This window comes from Eptatretus burgeri, chromosome 2, assembly GCF_056783735.1.
Source record: "Eptatretus burgeri isolate ZD-2024b chromosome 2, Ebu_testis_v1, whole genome shotgun sequence".
NCBI classification, from domain to species: Eukaryota; Metazoa; Chordata; class Myxini; order Myxiniformes; family Myxinidae; genus Eptatretus; species Eptatretus burgeri.
Window position 1 is genome coordinate 11,614,965 of NC_140962.1, and position 17,430 is coordinate 11,632,394.

At 42.3% G+C, this 17,430-nt stretch overlaps 1 protein-coding gene and 1 pseudogene across 1 annotated transcript in view; one reads left to right on the plus strand and one right to left on the minus strand.

Moving 5' to 3' along the window:
* Positions 1 to 1,372, minus strand: part of LOC147031429 (uncharacterized) — a 5,571-nt pseudogene extending 4,199 nt beyond the window's left edge.
* The window catches only part of LOC147031430 (lutropin-choriogonadotropic hormone receptor-like), a 141,278-nt gene that overhangs the window by 3,335 nt on the left and 120,513 nt on the right, over positions 1 to 17,430 (plus strand). The window lies entirely within an intron of this gene.

The window sequence follows — 17,430 nt, forward strand, 5'->3', positions numbered from 1 at the left end:
TCTTTTTGGACATCGACACCCACCAGGAGGTGGGTGTCGAACCACCCAAATATTGGCCCCACCCTCCGTTCCAAGCCCATGGCCTGATGTAGCACACTGCTCTTTTCACCCGCAAATTTTGCAGCTGATTTGCGGAAACGTATGATCTCGTCATCGGACACTATGAAACCGTGATCATGTAGGAGCTTGATCAACTCTGAACTCCCATACCTGAGATGAAGCTTCACTGCCAGCCCCAGCATTGTCTGGGTTCTAGTACCTGCGATGTGACTTTGTACAGCTTGGGTTAGACTGAGAGACTTTTTTTGTCACCTCCCCCCCCCCCGCCCCCCCGAAACCAATTCTGAAATTATCTTGAGAAGTGTGGTGCTAGTTTGTTTGAGTGTGTTGTTGTACGTGAATTCTCCGAGATCATAGTTTGCACCATTGTACTGTACAGCTCGTGCCTCACCTTTGACCTGCCTGACCACAGCGGCCACACTATCTTCGTCAACTGAATCGACCTCGACCAGCTTCAAGGATTTACCCACAAGATGCGTAAACCCTACAACTGAGGAACAACCCTCCATACGTATAACGACAATGTCATTACCTAAATAGTTTGTGAGATTTTGGAATATCTGCCTGCGAGATAACAATCCACCCAAACTACAGTACATATCATGTAATTCAATAGCTGTCCATGTACGGAGTTGTTGGTTAGCATACAGTCATGTCATTAATTACCAAATTCAGAGCATCATCATCGATTACATCAGAGTTCAATGACAAATTGGTATACTTAGGAATAACCATGAACGCATCATAACACTTCTTATGGTATTGTGCGTCTGCGGCAGGTAAATCTGTAAGAACACCTTTGATGTGGATTTCAACCTTTCTACCCCACTCATCATTTCTCTGCTCACATAAATCTAAAAGTACATCTTTGAAAGGTGTAAGGCCAGGGCGATCACTGGTATCGCACTGGATTATACGCTCCCACCTGTCAGGTTGTTTGGGGTCTTTAGGAAGACAGTCATCACCACAGATCAAACAATGTTTTTTTTTTAATTGAAACGTTGGAAGTTGAGACCTTCTTACTCTGCCAGTCTCTGGTTCACTCTCTGTTGTTGAAAAGTCTTCTTTCCTTTTCTTGGCTATATACTTAGCCACATTCTGTTTAGATGTGTAAGTACAGTAACACGTCTTATGACATTCCACAGATGAATTCTCTCCTTGTGAGTCCAAAATGGCCTGTAACTTGACATGAACATCATCGTCACCCCTCTCTTTACTCCGCTGAATCATTGTCCTGATGCCTTGGACTTTGACTGTCTGATTGGGGTCCCTTCTCACGGCAGATCAGGAAGAGACACGTTTCGCTAGCCATCTCGATCACCTGAAAAGAGAATTGATTATGTTTTGAGAGCCACCACAGTTATGTCATATATATATATATATATATATATATATATATATATATATATATATATATATATATATATATATATATGTGATAACTTTTTACATGCCTTTATCGTAATCCTTGACCATGAAAACATAAGTCTAGACACCATGTTTGTGACATTACCATGCTTAGTTGCAACGATATTCAAGAACATAGGTTTTTTTCGGTAATGGCGGAAATTAATTTCCATACAGACAAAATAAATACATGTAATAACTTTTTGTATGCCTTTATCGTAATCCTTGACCATGAAAACATAGGTCGAGATAACATTTTTGTGCCATTATCATTCATAGTTGCAAAGATACTGAAGAAAATAGGTTTTTCAGTAATGATGGCCCTAATTTGCATATTTTAAAAAATGCCCAAAGTTGCTTCGAGAACAACCAAGCTGAATTGCTTCAGTGACCCCATGGGATAGCAAATCCACTAAAAAACCTTATACTATAGACCATTGCCAGGTTCTCCAAATGGCAAATGGACTATTTCTGGGTTGTATACAGTAAGTACTGTAGTCGGTAATCAATATGACTCCAACGTGTGTGTGTGTGTGTGTGTGTGTGTGTGTGTGTGTGTGTGTGTGTGTGTGTGTGTGTGTGTGTGTGTGTGTGTGTGTGTGTGTGTGTGTGTCGTTGATTGGTATCTTCATCTGCGAGTTTCAGAATGTGGAATGGAGTCCTCCCATGGTGGGCTCAAAGCATTCTCCTTCATTTTGTTAAGGGGTCACGATTCATGGACCAAGCTGTGAAGTTTTCTATTCTCAAAGTTTTGTGTCGAGGGTTCTCTTCTGGATCGTCGCTGAACCCCGAACGGCTTCCAACTGCAGTTTGTTTGTTATAATATTCCCAGGGATGGTTTTTAGCTCACCTTTAAAGTAGTTCCAGGGAGCTTATGGGATGGTGCATCGTCTATCCGTCCGTCCATCCGTCCACACGTCCGTCCGTCCGTCCACAAATATTTGCAACTTCTTCTCAGAAACGACACAATTTCACTGAAATTTGACCACAATCTTCATCACCTGTGATGGCATTAAAAAAAAAAAACATAAGACGGGGTCTCAAGGGGTCTACAGAGGGAGTTTACGGGGGAGTGGGTTGCCTCCCCCAAAGAGGTATTTGCTTTCTTCTCAAATGACACACACGATTCCGATGAAACTGAATCTTCATGAAAACCTTCATCACCCATGACGTACCAAAGTTTTTCATGACATGAGAAAAATCTGGCTCAAAGAGGATTTAAGGGGGGTTGTCCCCAAAACTACTGTACACATACAATTCTGATGAAACTTGACCACCATCATCACCACCTGTGATGTACTAAAGTTTGTTCACGACGGAAAAAAATTGGGGTCAAGGAGGGTCAATGGGGAGAAGGGGGTTGCCCCCCAAAATATGCATTTGCTTTCTTCTCAGAAACTGCACATGCAATTTCGATGAAACTTGACCACCATCTTCACCACCTGTGATGTACCAAGGTTTGTTCATCGCATTAAAAAAAATCCATAGGTATTTACTTTCTCCTCCAATATACGAGGTGTGTTCAAAAAGTATCCAACCTTAATTTTTCGTGCGTAAACAAATGAAGCTAGGGAGGCGTGGTTTGGTGCACGTATGTAGGCGATCCTAATCTGTATGCGTGAATATTTTCCCGCCTGCAGAAGCTGTCAGTCACCGACAGACCACCGATGAGTGAGTAAGTGTAAGTGAGCGCCGTCGGATTTTCGTTTTTGACAAAATGACGGATCACTGTGGTCTCATCGCCAGTGATCACTGTGTTGAAGAAGTGGGGATCGCTGTTCACAGTCTCCAGCATGTCCTGTGCGATGTCCAAACGGAGTTGCTTCTGCTCGATCGTTAGCAGCTTTGGCACGAACTTCGCTGAGATTCTCCTGAAGCCCAAATCCTCAGTCACAATGGAATGAACGGATCCAATGCTGACGCCCGCCTCGTCTGCAAGTTCTCTGATCGTGATTTGGTCAATGACGATCTCATTTCGGGATGTTGAGGGCCTACCAGAACGTGCTTCACTTCCACTGATGTGCGACCATCTTTGAAGCGGTTGTACTACTCTTTTATCTGTGTGGTGCCCATTGCTTCGTTCCCGAAGGCCTGTTGAATCTTGCGGATCGTTTCCACTTGGGAATCGCCAAGCTTTACACAAAATTTGATGCAGTAGCGTTGTTCAAGTTTTTCCGTCATTTTGTCAAAAACGAAAATCCGACGGCGCTCACTTACACTTCCTCACTCATCGGTGGTCTGTCGGCGACTGACAGCTTCTGCAGGCGGGAAAATATTCACGCATACGAATTAGGATCGCCTACATACGTGCACCAAACCACGCCTCCCTTGCTTCATTTGTTTACGCACGAAAAATTAAGGTTGGATACTTTTTGAACACACCTCGTATTTTGTGGGTCATCCATGCCAACCAGTGGTTGCCTGGTTATCTTATCCAGTCACTACCAGGTGAGCACCCAGTGGTATTGCCCCTATATTTAATATCTCTGTGAGGTTCTTAGTCATCATTCCTGTAGGTCCAGCTATCACTGGTACAACTTTGGCATTCTTCAACTTCCAGGATCTTTTCACTTCATTCTTGAGGTCTTGGTGTTTGGTCATTTTCTTGATTTCTGCATCGTTTAGTACCATAATCACTGCTATTAACACCTCAATCAGCAATGCCTTCTTCTCTTCTTTTTGTACTTAAGTATGATAACTGGTCACAACGCTTTGTTTTCGATGTTCACGCTCGATGGGATCATTAGGTTGTACGTGAGCGGTAGGTACTTCCATGTTTTCAGTGATTACTTTTGGTTCAGGTTCCCACAAATTTTCTGTAACTGGGACATCAAAGTTTTGCAGATATGCCAGCAGATTACATTATAAACTCTGTTGTGTCATTATCTGTACAGCTGTTCTGACATGAGTTTGTTTGTGTGTGTGTGTGTGTGTTCGGTCATGAAGCATAACATACCATTCTCTTTACTCACCTCACCTCCACCCCTCACCTTTCTCTCTTCTGTTTTTTTTTCATACTTCTCTCTCTCTCTCTCACACCCCCTCTTCAGAACCCTCCCTCCCGCAGTATAGCAACGTTTGGTGAGGCATAGCTATCCCCACCTCCCCCCTTCCTCGCCCTTCCCCCCTTCTTAGCTTCCCCTCCCTCCACTCCCTCCTCTCTCAACCCCCCTCCTTAATTCCCCCCGTCAGCGAAGCGACGGGTTGTATTTGCTGGTATAGTAATATTTTGAATTATGTGTGTCTATTTGATCTTTATATGTCTTGTTCATCGACTCCGATTAACCTTGAGGCTCTGCAAGCCACATTGGGATTGTAGAAGAGCCAGATATGGCTCGCAAGCCATCGGTTGCTGACTCCTGCTCTTGGTATTTAGAGAGGGCAATTTTGTTCCGATCGGACAAAAATTAGTTGAGTTGTGGTTAAAAAAAAGTGTTATAATGTTCTAGCATGAGGTCATGCATGACCTTAAAAAAATTAGATCAAGGTCAAAAAAAAGATGTCAACCTTGGACTGGACACTTTTTATTCTCATTTTGATGTAAAATTCCATTCTGAAAGTCCCAGCCAGCACTGAGAGAGCTTTGACATTAGCAGAAAAAGGAAGGAAACCCCCCCCCCCAACTTAAATGGTGCTTTCATACTCCTAGGGGTCAACTAAACTCTCAGGGGTACCATTAAAAATTGTGGGCACTGATTGTAGAAACAAACTGTACAACAGGTACAAGCCTCCCTCTATCTTCATAGGAGGAGGCTAAAAAACAGGAATATGCCAATCTACACAAGTTTATTGCACACCCTTGGGAACTGGATCCCAACAGATTTTGTTTTTTGAATTATGTCCTGTGTTGGTGGCCATATTGGATTTGGCTCAAACCTAAAACAATCTTCTTCTCCAGAACCATGAAAGCGATTGCGATGAGTTTCGCAGACATCTGAAGCACAGCTAGATGGTATTGATTTGTGACTTTGAAGCTTCTGCTCTAAAACTCTGGAAGCTGGTCAGATGTTATAAAGGTCGCATGAGAGCAGCCACGGTCTCTGAGTTAAAATGGCCTCCAAAATTTAACTTCTATAAAAATGGATAATATCATTGAATATGCCATGAGCTAGGCTTTACTGGAATTTGTACATTGTTGATGGTTGCTTTATAGTTTGTATTTTTTTTTTTTTGGTATACATTGTCGAGGCTCATATGAGAGCTAACACACAGAATGACCAACAAGGGGGGGGGGGGCAGGAGACGAGAGAGGCGGGAGAGGGAAGGACAAAACGGTGGGGAATAGAGACATTAGGAGATCTGTGGAAGGGAGAGGGTTGGGGCAGGGTACATGGAGTAAAGAAGATGGACACCATAGGGACTTTCAGGACCTCACATGACGGGGAACTTTCCGGAAGGAAAGCAGGGAATGTGAAGGAGGTGGGTTTGGGGTAGATTAATGGGGGTAGAAAAGATCGTGGTTTTGGAAGGGGAAGACAAGAGGTGGTGGTGAACAGCTGTTTTGACGATCTGGAGGGAGGAGTGGGATTAAAGAGAGTGTGGGAGTTTGTGCCAAGGGTGGGAAAAAAGAGGAATGAAAGAGTGAAGGTGAGCAGTGATTCGTGGGGGGTTTCTGGCAGACCTTGTGTGCCCTACGGAAATATGTGGGGGACATATTGCAAACAGAGCAAGGGGTGGCGGGGGGGGGTAGAGTGAGACTGGAGAGTAGACGGTAGAAGACAGAAAGACCACCGACCAGCCTGCGGTGAGAGAGTAAGAGGTCCAAAGACTCAGCCTCATCGTGGGAGATACCAATGATCCTAAATGCCTTGGTTTCCACAGCATGAAGCCGAGAAAGGTGAGAGGCAGGAGCACCAGCCGAGTGGGAGAGCAGTACTCCATCAGGCTGTGGACGAAAGCTTTGTATATGGTCAGGAGCTCAGGTTGGCCGAGGAAGGACTTTGCACGACAGAGGATGCCCAGTCGGCGACTGGCTTTGGAGGCCAGGTTGGAAATGTGGCTTTCCCAGGAAAGATCATAGTAGATAGTGAGACCCATAAACTTGGGATCGCAGCATCTATATTCTCAGAAGGTAATGCCAAAGAACAATTGGCTAGCAACACGAAGCACATAGTTCACATAGTTTATCACGATGAGAAAGGGTGTGGCTTCTTAGTCTTTGACAAAGTGTTATTTTTACTCAGCTATCTTTAACTTGGATTTGATGTTGCACCTCAAGCAAATTAGACCTGTCACATTGCAGAGCTGATGACAGAGTGATGAAGGCACAAGTTTTAGGCACAGATGTGGGCCATGCATGCATTAGATATGTGGACCTTAAAATATTCCTTCAGAGAGAGAGAGAGAGAGAGAGAGAGAGAGAGAGAGAGAGAGAGAGAGATATATATATATATATATATATATATATATATATATATATATATATATATATATATATATATATATATCTCTTCTTCTTCTTCTTTCGGCTGCTCCCGTTCGGGGTCGCCACAGCGGATCATCCGCATGATCCGCATAGTGATTTGGCACATGTTTTACGCCGGATGCCCTTCCTGATGCAACCCTGGTCGCCTCTTACGACACAGGGATATGGTGCACCTATTCTAACCGGGGTATACACCGGCCCAGTATACTGGTACTCACTTCGCCGACCTCGGAAGGATGACAGGCTGAGTCAACCCCCTGGTGTATTAATTCAGTGGCCCAACGGGGCTTGAACTCAGGACCTTTTGGATCCCAAGCCGCTGCCCTAACCACTGCGCCAACACCAGGCTATATATATATATATATATATATATATATATATATATATATATATATATATATATATATATATATATATATATATATATATATATATATATATATATATATATATATATATATATATATATACACATATATACATATACATATATATGTGCGGTTAATGGTTTTCTGCAGTGATCATTGGTAAGATCATTGTGTGGTGTGACATTGTTTAGAGGGATTATGTCGATGAGTTCTGCAACCACAAAGGATCATCATGAGCACAGATGGATTTTGGAGGGTATGTGGGGGGGACAATGCCCCCTCTCCCCACCAAACAGAATTCCTTTTCCTTCAGTAGTTTGCCCGTCTGCCCATACAGCGGGAAACGGGTTTTGCAAGTGCGTGCGTGCGTGCGTGTGTGTGGTGTGTCGAAGCCATAACTTTTTTCGATTTGAGCTTTTGTCATCAGATTTTCCAGAAACCTTTATTATGAGAATATGGAGAACACTAATTAATACATTTTTCATTTGTTTTTTAGCTGTTGTTTTCATCAAGTTCAATTTGAGTACAAAATGGATGGGCATTGCATTTTGAGATGCTTTCTCGTTTCCAATTAAGATTAAAAATAAACAAAATTATATGCACCCTTGAAACCTAACGTGGGTGGGAAAGCAAACTACCCAACTGTGTTTGCTTCCATCCTGCAGTGACAGCAGATATCGTGGAATTTGCATGGTGATGTGATTGGCTGCATCCTTTTTCAAACTTGATTGACAGTTAGCCACAGCACATGACATAAGAGCGAACAGGACTGATGTACCTCTCTGAAGAAAAGCTAAAATGGACTTTCAAAAGTTTTTTTTGTGTTGAATCGCCTTGTGTTGTTGAGAGACTCCAAAGCCAGTCTCTTAAAAGCGATTGTTGAATCGCCGGAAGATGATTCACAATAGGATTTTACAACTGCCCCAGGTCGTGACCAACCACGACCGCCTACCTCGGCTCTCGACTCCGTATCATCGTAAGGACAGCAAGACTATCTCAAATCTTTGGATGCAGTCAGTATGGGTTCTGTCGGCACACATACAACTGAAGATGATGTGAGAAGCATAAATGTTCCTACACATCGTGGAGAAAAAAGAACGTTGGGCCTAATCAACCACATCTGACTGATTTTACATTGAGAATATTCGGGGAAAAAAGCTGCTCTTTTTCATTTTTGTATCACAACAAATTCCCTTGGGTTGAATATCTGTTGAACAAGATGCTGTGTTCTGCTTTCCCTGCCGTCAGTCACTTCCACTCATAATCAAGCTAAGCTGAGGATTCATTTATCAAACTAGAAGGGCACTCGGTAAAGCGCACACTTCCGCCACGCAGTGCTTGCTCCAGGAGAACATATCCGGCCAAATACATTTTTGAGATATTGTGCTATATATAGTTTTTGGCCCTATCTCTCAATGGTGAAGAATCACTTTGAAAATTAAATAATTATCGTATCTAGATCTGGATTCAGATATTCACTAAAATCAAGGTCGTCCTTGTCACACACCCACACCTCCCCACAAAATTTCATCCGGATCCGTCCACAATTTTTTGAGATATCCTGCAAACAAACAAACAAACAAACAAACAGACAAGACAGAAGGGTGAAAACATAACCTCCTTCACCTTTGGTGGAGGAGGAAGAAAGGCGTGCATGATTGGAATAAAATCTTTGAGAAATTGGCTACACATGCTGTTTCAAGGTGCATTTGGAATGTATGGAAAAGTGAAAATGCTTCAAACATGACAAACAAATGGGATCAGTATCAGTGCAAACCTTTTGGAAATGGTCATAAGTTAAGCACCTTTGATATACAGGGATTACCTTCCAAAGGTTTGTGACTGTCAAGTTACGTTTAAAGCTTGGCTTACCGGTTTGTGGGCATGATGAGGGAAAAGATAAAATGAAAGGGAATTTCCTCAAATTTAGTGATTTATTTTCAAAGTATGACAAAACTTTCAAGGAAATGCAGGTTAATCCCAACCATAACCCTAACCCTAACTTTTAATTTCAAAACGAAGTCCTACAGATCTGTGTAGATTTAAATTCTAAATAAATTGTACAGGTAATGTTTTTTTTTGCTATAATTGCAGATGAGTCCAGATTGTTTAAGACAGAGAAGCTTTCATTTTGTATCAGATTTGCAGAAAACCTCAAGGTCCGAGAAAGGTTCCTGTGCTTTTTAAATTGCTCATCTGCCGAAAATGCAGAATGAATATATACTGCCATAAAGAAAGCTTTGGAGATAAATGGATTGCAGATTGTGTCGATAGTTGCCCAAGATTATGATGGTGCTGCTGTCAGGACAGTTTGTAGTTGGGCCGAGACTTAAACCCAGGCAAGGCAGCTTAGACGTGAGTGGGCGTACCTCTTGGACTCGGTTATCCTGCCAACCCATATTAATGGAATAACTTTATTTGTATTAAAACAATTTTGTTTATTCAATAATTTGTTGTTATGCCAAACTCCATGCATGGCTTAGGACTTCTTTCACTCTCGTAGCCAACGTGTGGCTCTCAACGGAATCCTTTTGTCTCCTCTCCCTGTCAAGACTGAAGAGCCCCAAGGCTGTGTTCTCAGCCCAGTCCTATTGCTGATCTTCATCAACGATCTCTCTGACTCACTGGAAAATCCCCTTTATTTATTGCTGATCACTACACCCTCTACCATGGTGGTGGTCGTATGGCAGCTTAGCTGCGGGGTAGCTATCATTTCTTGAAGCGCAACTAAAGAGCCCTAAGGCTGTGTTCTCGGCCCAGTCCTATTCCTGATCTTCATCAACGATCTCTCTGACTCACTGGAAAATCCCCTTTATTTATTGCTGATCACTACACCCTCTACCATGGTGGTGGTCGTATGGCAGCTTAGCTGCCGGGGTAGCTTTCATTTCTTGAAGTGCAACTGTGTCGCTGATGCAGTGCCCCTCTACCAGTACACACACTGGAACTGGTACTCATTTCACTGACCTCAGAAGGATGACAGGCTGAGTCAACCCCCTGGTGTATTAATTCAGCGGCGGACAGGGTTTGAACTCAGAACCCTAGGATCCCAAGCTGCCACCCTAACCACTGAGCCAACACCAGGCTACCCTCTACCATGACATCCTTTTCCTTTTCTCCAGCCTCTTCCCTCTGTTTAGACCTTGACAAAATAACAAGATGGTCAAACACTTGGAATATATCTTTCAAACCTGACAAATCTCACACTCTCACTAACTCTCTCCAAAAGGATCATCTGGCAAACCCTCCTTTCTTCACTCTAAACAATGCTCTTGAGGAAGTTCAGTCATTCAAACTCCTGGGTATCACTATCAGCCATGATCTTTGTTGGGCAAACCACATTTTAAAGTTGGCTTCCAAAGCCAGGTGCCGACAGGGCATCCTCCATTGTACAAAGTCTTGACTTGGCACACCTGAACTCCTATCCACATACAAGGCCTTCATCTGCAGCTGGTTGTAGTACTACTCTCCCCTCTAGGCTGGCTCTCCTGCCTCATATCTTGCTTAGCTTGACACCATGGAAACCAAGGCCTTGAAGATTATTTTAACCTCTCAAGATAAAGCTGAGTCAATGGGCCTATCACATTGCCGTCGCAGACAGTTCAGTAGTCTCTCTATCTTATACCCCCTCCTTTCTGGTCTTGCACCCTCTGATCTTTCCATGCTTTGTCCCCCAAAGGTTTCTGTAACCTTTGGACTCTTCTCGTGAAACTCCCAAAATCCAGAATTACTGCTCACCTCCACTCATTTGTTCCTCTTTTTTTCCCCTCCACCTATGGAACCATCTTCCACATTCTTTTCAATCTCATTCTTCCCTCCAGGTCTTCACGATAGCTGTTCATTACCATCTCAGATCGTCCCCAATCCAAAACCATGATCTTTTCTATCCTCGTTAACGGCCCCTCTCCTCTTCACCCGACTCTAAGCCCTCCACCTTCCAAATTTCTAGTTTTCCCTCCTGAGTGTTTCCTTCTGTATCCATCTCTTCCACCCCATGCACCCTCTCCTGCCCCATTCTTTCTCACACCCACTGTTTGTCCAAGTCTGCCACTATCTTGGCCTTAAACTCTGCTGTTGGTGTCCCCCCTCTCTCTCCTGTTGCTTTTGGCCTGTTGCGTCCTGATCCGTTCAGTATCCTACTACTAGCTCTTCCATAAGCCGAGACGATGTATACAAAATATATAAATCAATATATATATGTCTATTTTATTTCATATTAATATCTTTATTTCTGTCTTCATATTTTAATACATTTTTAATCACAAATCGTTGCCATCGGGACCTGAACTTTTACAAACCAAGCTTCTATTCAGGTTCCTCCACCTTTGTCATAATAAGATGCATGTTTCTTGTATTCTGTGTTTGATTGATTCAAGATGTAGAAATAAACTGAAACTGAAACCTTTGACACACAATAGGCATTCCACATTGAAGGTTAGTCATATCCTGAAATTTTTTTTCTCTGCAACATTGAGGCTCATAGAAGAGCAATGATGTGGATAAGGCAGGGTGTGACACTTGGTGGCGGTTCACTGCCTGCTTGACGTCATGGTATCTTGACTACAGGTGAGTTAAAATACCTGATGCACACGTTTACAAAACCCGTGGGCATTTAGTTGCTTGGAAATAGGCACAGACAGGTTGATGGAGTTCCTTTCAACTTGGGATGCACCGTTCAACTACTTTTCGTGTGCCATTCCAATAGTGTACATGAACACGCAAATGATGTGTTTAATAAGACAACACACTATTTTCTTCCTCATCTCATCCATTCATCCCCTTTTCTTGCACTTCCCCATCAGTGCTGGAGCAACATGATAGATCACTGTGCTGAGGTGTGGCATGAAAACAAAAGAATCTTGCTCTACCTGTAATGCGATGGAAATTGCCACGTCTTACATTTTTTTTTCAGTTGAGATGGATTTTTTTTTTTTTTTAGAATAAAAAAAATAACAAAGTAAGAATAAGTGGAAGAATGTAATATGTTTTCTGCCGATTATGACGCGTGTGATGCGGAGAAACGAGACGGATCACATTGCTGAGTTAATATTACAATCCATACAACATGCACAAATTTTACACAGAGGGGGGCAAAAAAGACATTTTGAGAAATTTCTTCTCTGATAAACTCAAACAAGAATCACAATCGGATATCCATGCTGGTAGGAAGATGATAAACCCATTTCACCTCGTTTGATCCCATTTCGCGAAAAAGATTTGTGATCGTGCATTAAAGGGTTAAAAACGTCCAACAGAGTCAAATCAAATGAACAAACTTTTGGCCTTTCAAGTCAGGGTTCCTTTTACAAAATGAAAGCTCTTAGAGGAGGTTTAAACAACTCATCTTCTTATTCTTTCGTATGTAGCATAAGACTGAGGGGTAGCATCATTAGCTGAGGGTGCGGTGGTGCCGCTGAGGCAATGCCCTCTGTATGTTAGGTCATGAATTTGTAATTTGGCCAGGGTGTTGGTGATAGCTCGCGTACTCTTCACAAAGGATACAGTGGATTAAGAACTCCGCTAAAGCTTAACGTTTCAACAGAAATACAAGTACATATTATTGGATCCAATCCCTGTTATATATATATATATATATATATATATATATATATATATATATATATATATATATATATATAAACCAATTGTGACAACGATAATACCACCGTGTGCATATGATTGTTCCGCATTTAGCCCTGGACGTGATTTTAAAGTGTCTGATGTTGACAAATGCTTCATCAAGGCGGAGAAATTGAAAAGTAGGTCTTATCAACTTAGGGTTGAAATAACACAACCGAAATGTTACAAGTTAAGCAAAGTATAGCTTACATTTTGGTGTTAGGGTGATGTGTAGTAACAGGATTCACAATTAGTTATCCATTACTAATTTTGTCTTTCAGAATCCACAATTTCGTTACCGATTACCAAATCACTTTAAGTGAAGATGCCAACAAGTCAACTCACCTCCACTCGATTCTACCACCCAAGAAACTCATCCCAATGCATTTTTCCCCAAGTTTGTCACGTGTTTATTTTGAGTAATCGTTAAACATATTAAATGCAGACGAGATATTGGAAATTTGTTTAAAAACCAACAGGAGCATCATTTAGTCTCCTGATAATGAATGGACGGATACATTCCATGGATTGGTCATTGTATCAAAAATTAATGATTCCACGACTCTCTGCACTACCCCCTCCATAATCTTTAAAAAAAATCAAAAAATCAAGGGCACCCCCTTGCTTTCATGGCACTCCACTAACATTGGCAAAGGATTTTTTTTTTAAACATTTCATCTTCTTATACAGATATTGAGGCTCTTTGTAAGAGCAGACTATAACAGCGGACAAAGGGTCGGCAGACACAAAACGGTGTGAATGGAAAACACCGGTGCAGAAGAAATCGATGCATCACAGCACAAGAGGAATTGCAGGTGAAAGGTGGGAACAGGGTCTCAGAAGGTGTAGTAAACCTCAGTATTGGAAACTGAATATATCATGAGGTGGAGGCAGCCTGCAGCTTTCAAATCCTGGAGGGAAGAAGTCGAGGCAATAGGCTCAGAAAGACGGTTCAACAGTGGAGTTATAGTTATATGGTCCAACCTGTAGTTCTCGTTTGGCCACAATAGTGCTTCAAAAATTGGCCATCATCGAGAGTTTTATTTAATTTCTCTGTAATGGCTCAACAGCTTTCAATTACAAGAATGAGCAATTAATGATTGCGGACCCTTGCCACATGCTTCGTGTTGGCTTAATGACTAGAGTGGTGGACTTGGGACCCTAAGATCCTCAGTTCAAATCCCACTCACTGATGAATTAATACCAGGTCGGGTTGACTGCCTGCTATCCTTCTGAGGTTGGCAAAATGAGTGCCAGCTTTCTGGTATCCTGTGTTGGAGTGATGACCCGTCTATGATTGTGCCCCATAGCCAAGGAGACTGCTTACGCAGCACCAACGCTCTGCACAGAGTATGGACCCTTGCCAAGTCTATCCTTTTGTGTAGTTTTATAATACGTATTTTGGAGACATATTCGCATTCTAATTGTACCGTAGTACTTTATAGGCATACTAACATTCTAATTGTACCGTAGTACTTTATAGGCATACTAACATTCTAATTGTACCGTAGTACTTTATAGGCATACTAACATTCTAATTGTACATACTTTATGGAGATACTCGGATGAAAAAAAGAAAAAGTGCGTTTGTGACCCGGTTACCACTAGGTGGAGTTTGTGACCTACGTTAGCACATTCTGTGGTGACAGACAAACAAACGAGCAAGCAAGAACGATGTCATACTTAGCTGCCATAGCACGATACTTGCGAAATCCAAATAAATAATAGTTGCCATGGAAACAGCAGTTTGTAAATTTCAAAAATTTGACTCATCAACTGTTTTACTTGATTGAAAGGTATGCATCAACAAACTTGATTGATACATTTTCTTCACATGGTCTTGACCTTGACCTTGAAGTTTGACCAAAGTTTACTCGCATCGGCACACATGCACACAAATAGCTGTGTGCGTTTCAATTTGATATCTTGACAAAATTACTGAGGTATGGCAATAATTAATTCACAAAATTCCCATTTGAATATAATTGGGTGAAATTGTTGTCTTGGATACTGTTGACATGTCAAAAATGCAAAATCTATCGTTCTGTTTTTTTGGTGAACCACGTCTGACCCAAGATGCAAATCCTGTTCAAATTTCAAGCTGCTACTATTACTACGAATACACATGCCCAACTAGGGGATGTAGCGACCCCCGTAACTGTCGGTCTTCCGCCCTCTGCCAACATGCATGTGGGCTAAGGCCAAACTCGTTGGTCACTGGCATAACCAAGAAAGTCTTGGGCATCCTCGAGGACTGCGCCAGGTTGGATTGGGTCCGTGACCATGGTAAAGATTCGTGGCAAATTCCAAGGAAATATGAGCCGGTACATGATCATTTAAATGTCAGATGTGTCCAAACAGAGAATAACATCTCCTTGCAATATCGTGTGTGATGGGGCCTAGTCAAGTGATCTCACGAATAGTCCTGTTTGAAACTTGGTCATACCATCGTACCCCAAGGAAGTGACTTTGACATGGCATGTGGAAAGCTTGTAAAGTGTCTTGGTCCTTTTTCAAAAGAGTCCACGTCTCGCAACTATAGAGGAGAACAGGTAGGACACATGTTCTGTAAATGCGGAGCTTTGATGGTAAACTAAGCCGGTGCTGTTTCCAGACAGCAATCCCGTTGCCCCATGACAGAGCCAGCCATGCCCATTCGTCTACGCACATCAGGAGCCGAGGAAGGTGAAATGGTCCACTGACTCCACAACTACACCAGAGATATGTACTGGCAGGGAGAAGGACCAATGGCAACATTCTATACTTTCGTTTTTTGCCATGAGAGCCTAAGGCCGAGGCTTTTATCAGTCGATTCAAAGCGGTTGAACACATCAGGCCAATAAATAAGGTCTCTCACAAATAGGGCAGCATCATTTGCATAGAGTAGTTCAGTGATGATTTCTCTACTGGCATTAATTCCAAGCTGATCTGTACACTTTGACATTATCCAGTCCATGGCACAGCAGAAGAGGAAAGGAGCAAGGACACAACCCTTGACGAACTCCAGAAGATGTGGGGAAAGGTGATGATAAGTTGGTGTCCACTCTGACGTGGGCTGTTGTATGTTCATGGAGGTTCTGGATCAGGTTGAGAAGTGATGATGGAACTCCATTGTCTCTGAGCACCTTCCATAGGAATGTTCGGTCAACAGTCAAATGCGGCCTTGATTTCGATATACACCACATTTAATGGACGCTGAAATTCCCGATGAAGTTCTGCAGGAATATGGAGGGCGAGTATGGCATCTGTTGTAGACCTGTTTGGAATGAAACCCGATTGCTGGGGGCATTGTAGCAGGAGGGGGTGAATACGGTTCAAGAGAACATGAGCAAAAACCTTTCCAGGGACTGATAGCAAGGTGATTTGGCAATAGCTGCTGCAGATGGAGCGAGGGGGGGGGGGGGGCTTTGCCTTTGTAGATGAGGATTATTATGCCATTTTTCCACTCGGCTGGAACATGCTCAGAATATGATGGAAATTGGTCATTTTATGCGATCTTGAACTTTGACCTATTGACCTCAGACAATAGGCTTCAGTGACATGTACAAACCCTGTTCAAATTTGAAGTCAATCAGATGAAAGATTTTTTATGTGACCTTGACATATGACCCTTTGAACTTTTGACCTCAAAAACAATATGCCTCTCGGTTTTGATTGGTGAACCAATTCAGTAATGCAATATGCAATTTGTGTTCAACCGAGCTGAGTACTCGCACTCCGGGTTGCTGAAGATTGCACATCATTTGCTGTAAAAGTATTGTCTGTATATTGCCAGAAGACTCTATAGATTTTTGTGTGGTGTGCGTCGAAAGGGTCAAAAGGGGTCCAAAGTGTCTCGGTGATCCAAATGGTCGATAGGAGTCTATAATGCTCTATAAGGGTCTTAAGAGATCTAAAGGGTATTTTCCAATGGGAGTTGGAGTTTAAAGGGGTTGAATGAGTCTGAAGGTCTCAGGGTCAAGGGGTCGAAGCGGTCTAAATGGTATAAATGTCTTCTGGTGTCTAAGTGGTCTAAAGGTTCTTAAAAGGTCTTAAGGTTTCTGCAATGGTCTAAAGTGTCTAAATGTGTAAAGGGTCAAGCGATCAAAATGGTCTAAAAGGTCCTGAAGACATTTACACCCTTTAGATTTCTGGTTCGGGGTTTTTTTGCACGTGTTGGTGAAAATTTGAGCTCCTCATTTCCATTTCATAAAGCTGAATTTTCCGAACCGGATTTGTCGTGTTTTGATGTTGTTGTGTCTTCGTCTTAGTGTTTCTGTTGTATCCCAGGCAATATTTCATGTTAATTCGTTCGTTGGTTCTGGTGTTAGTTTCGTTCATTTCGGGTTGTTCAAGGCCTGACATGGCCTTTCTTAGGATAGAAAGTGTATCTTGCTATCCTGCTTCTATCCTTGGTATCTTGCTTCCATCTCCTCAACACTATCCAATTTCCTCTCCTTGCTTCAAAAAAATAAAAAACAAACAAACAAAACTAAAAAAACTTTATTTCTCACTCCATAACAATTCTCATTTTGACTTGAATTTCTTGAAATGTTTCTTCTTCCTCTGAAA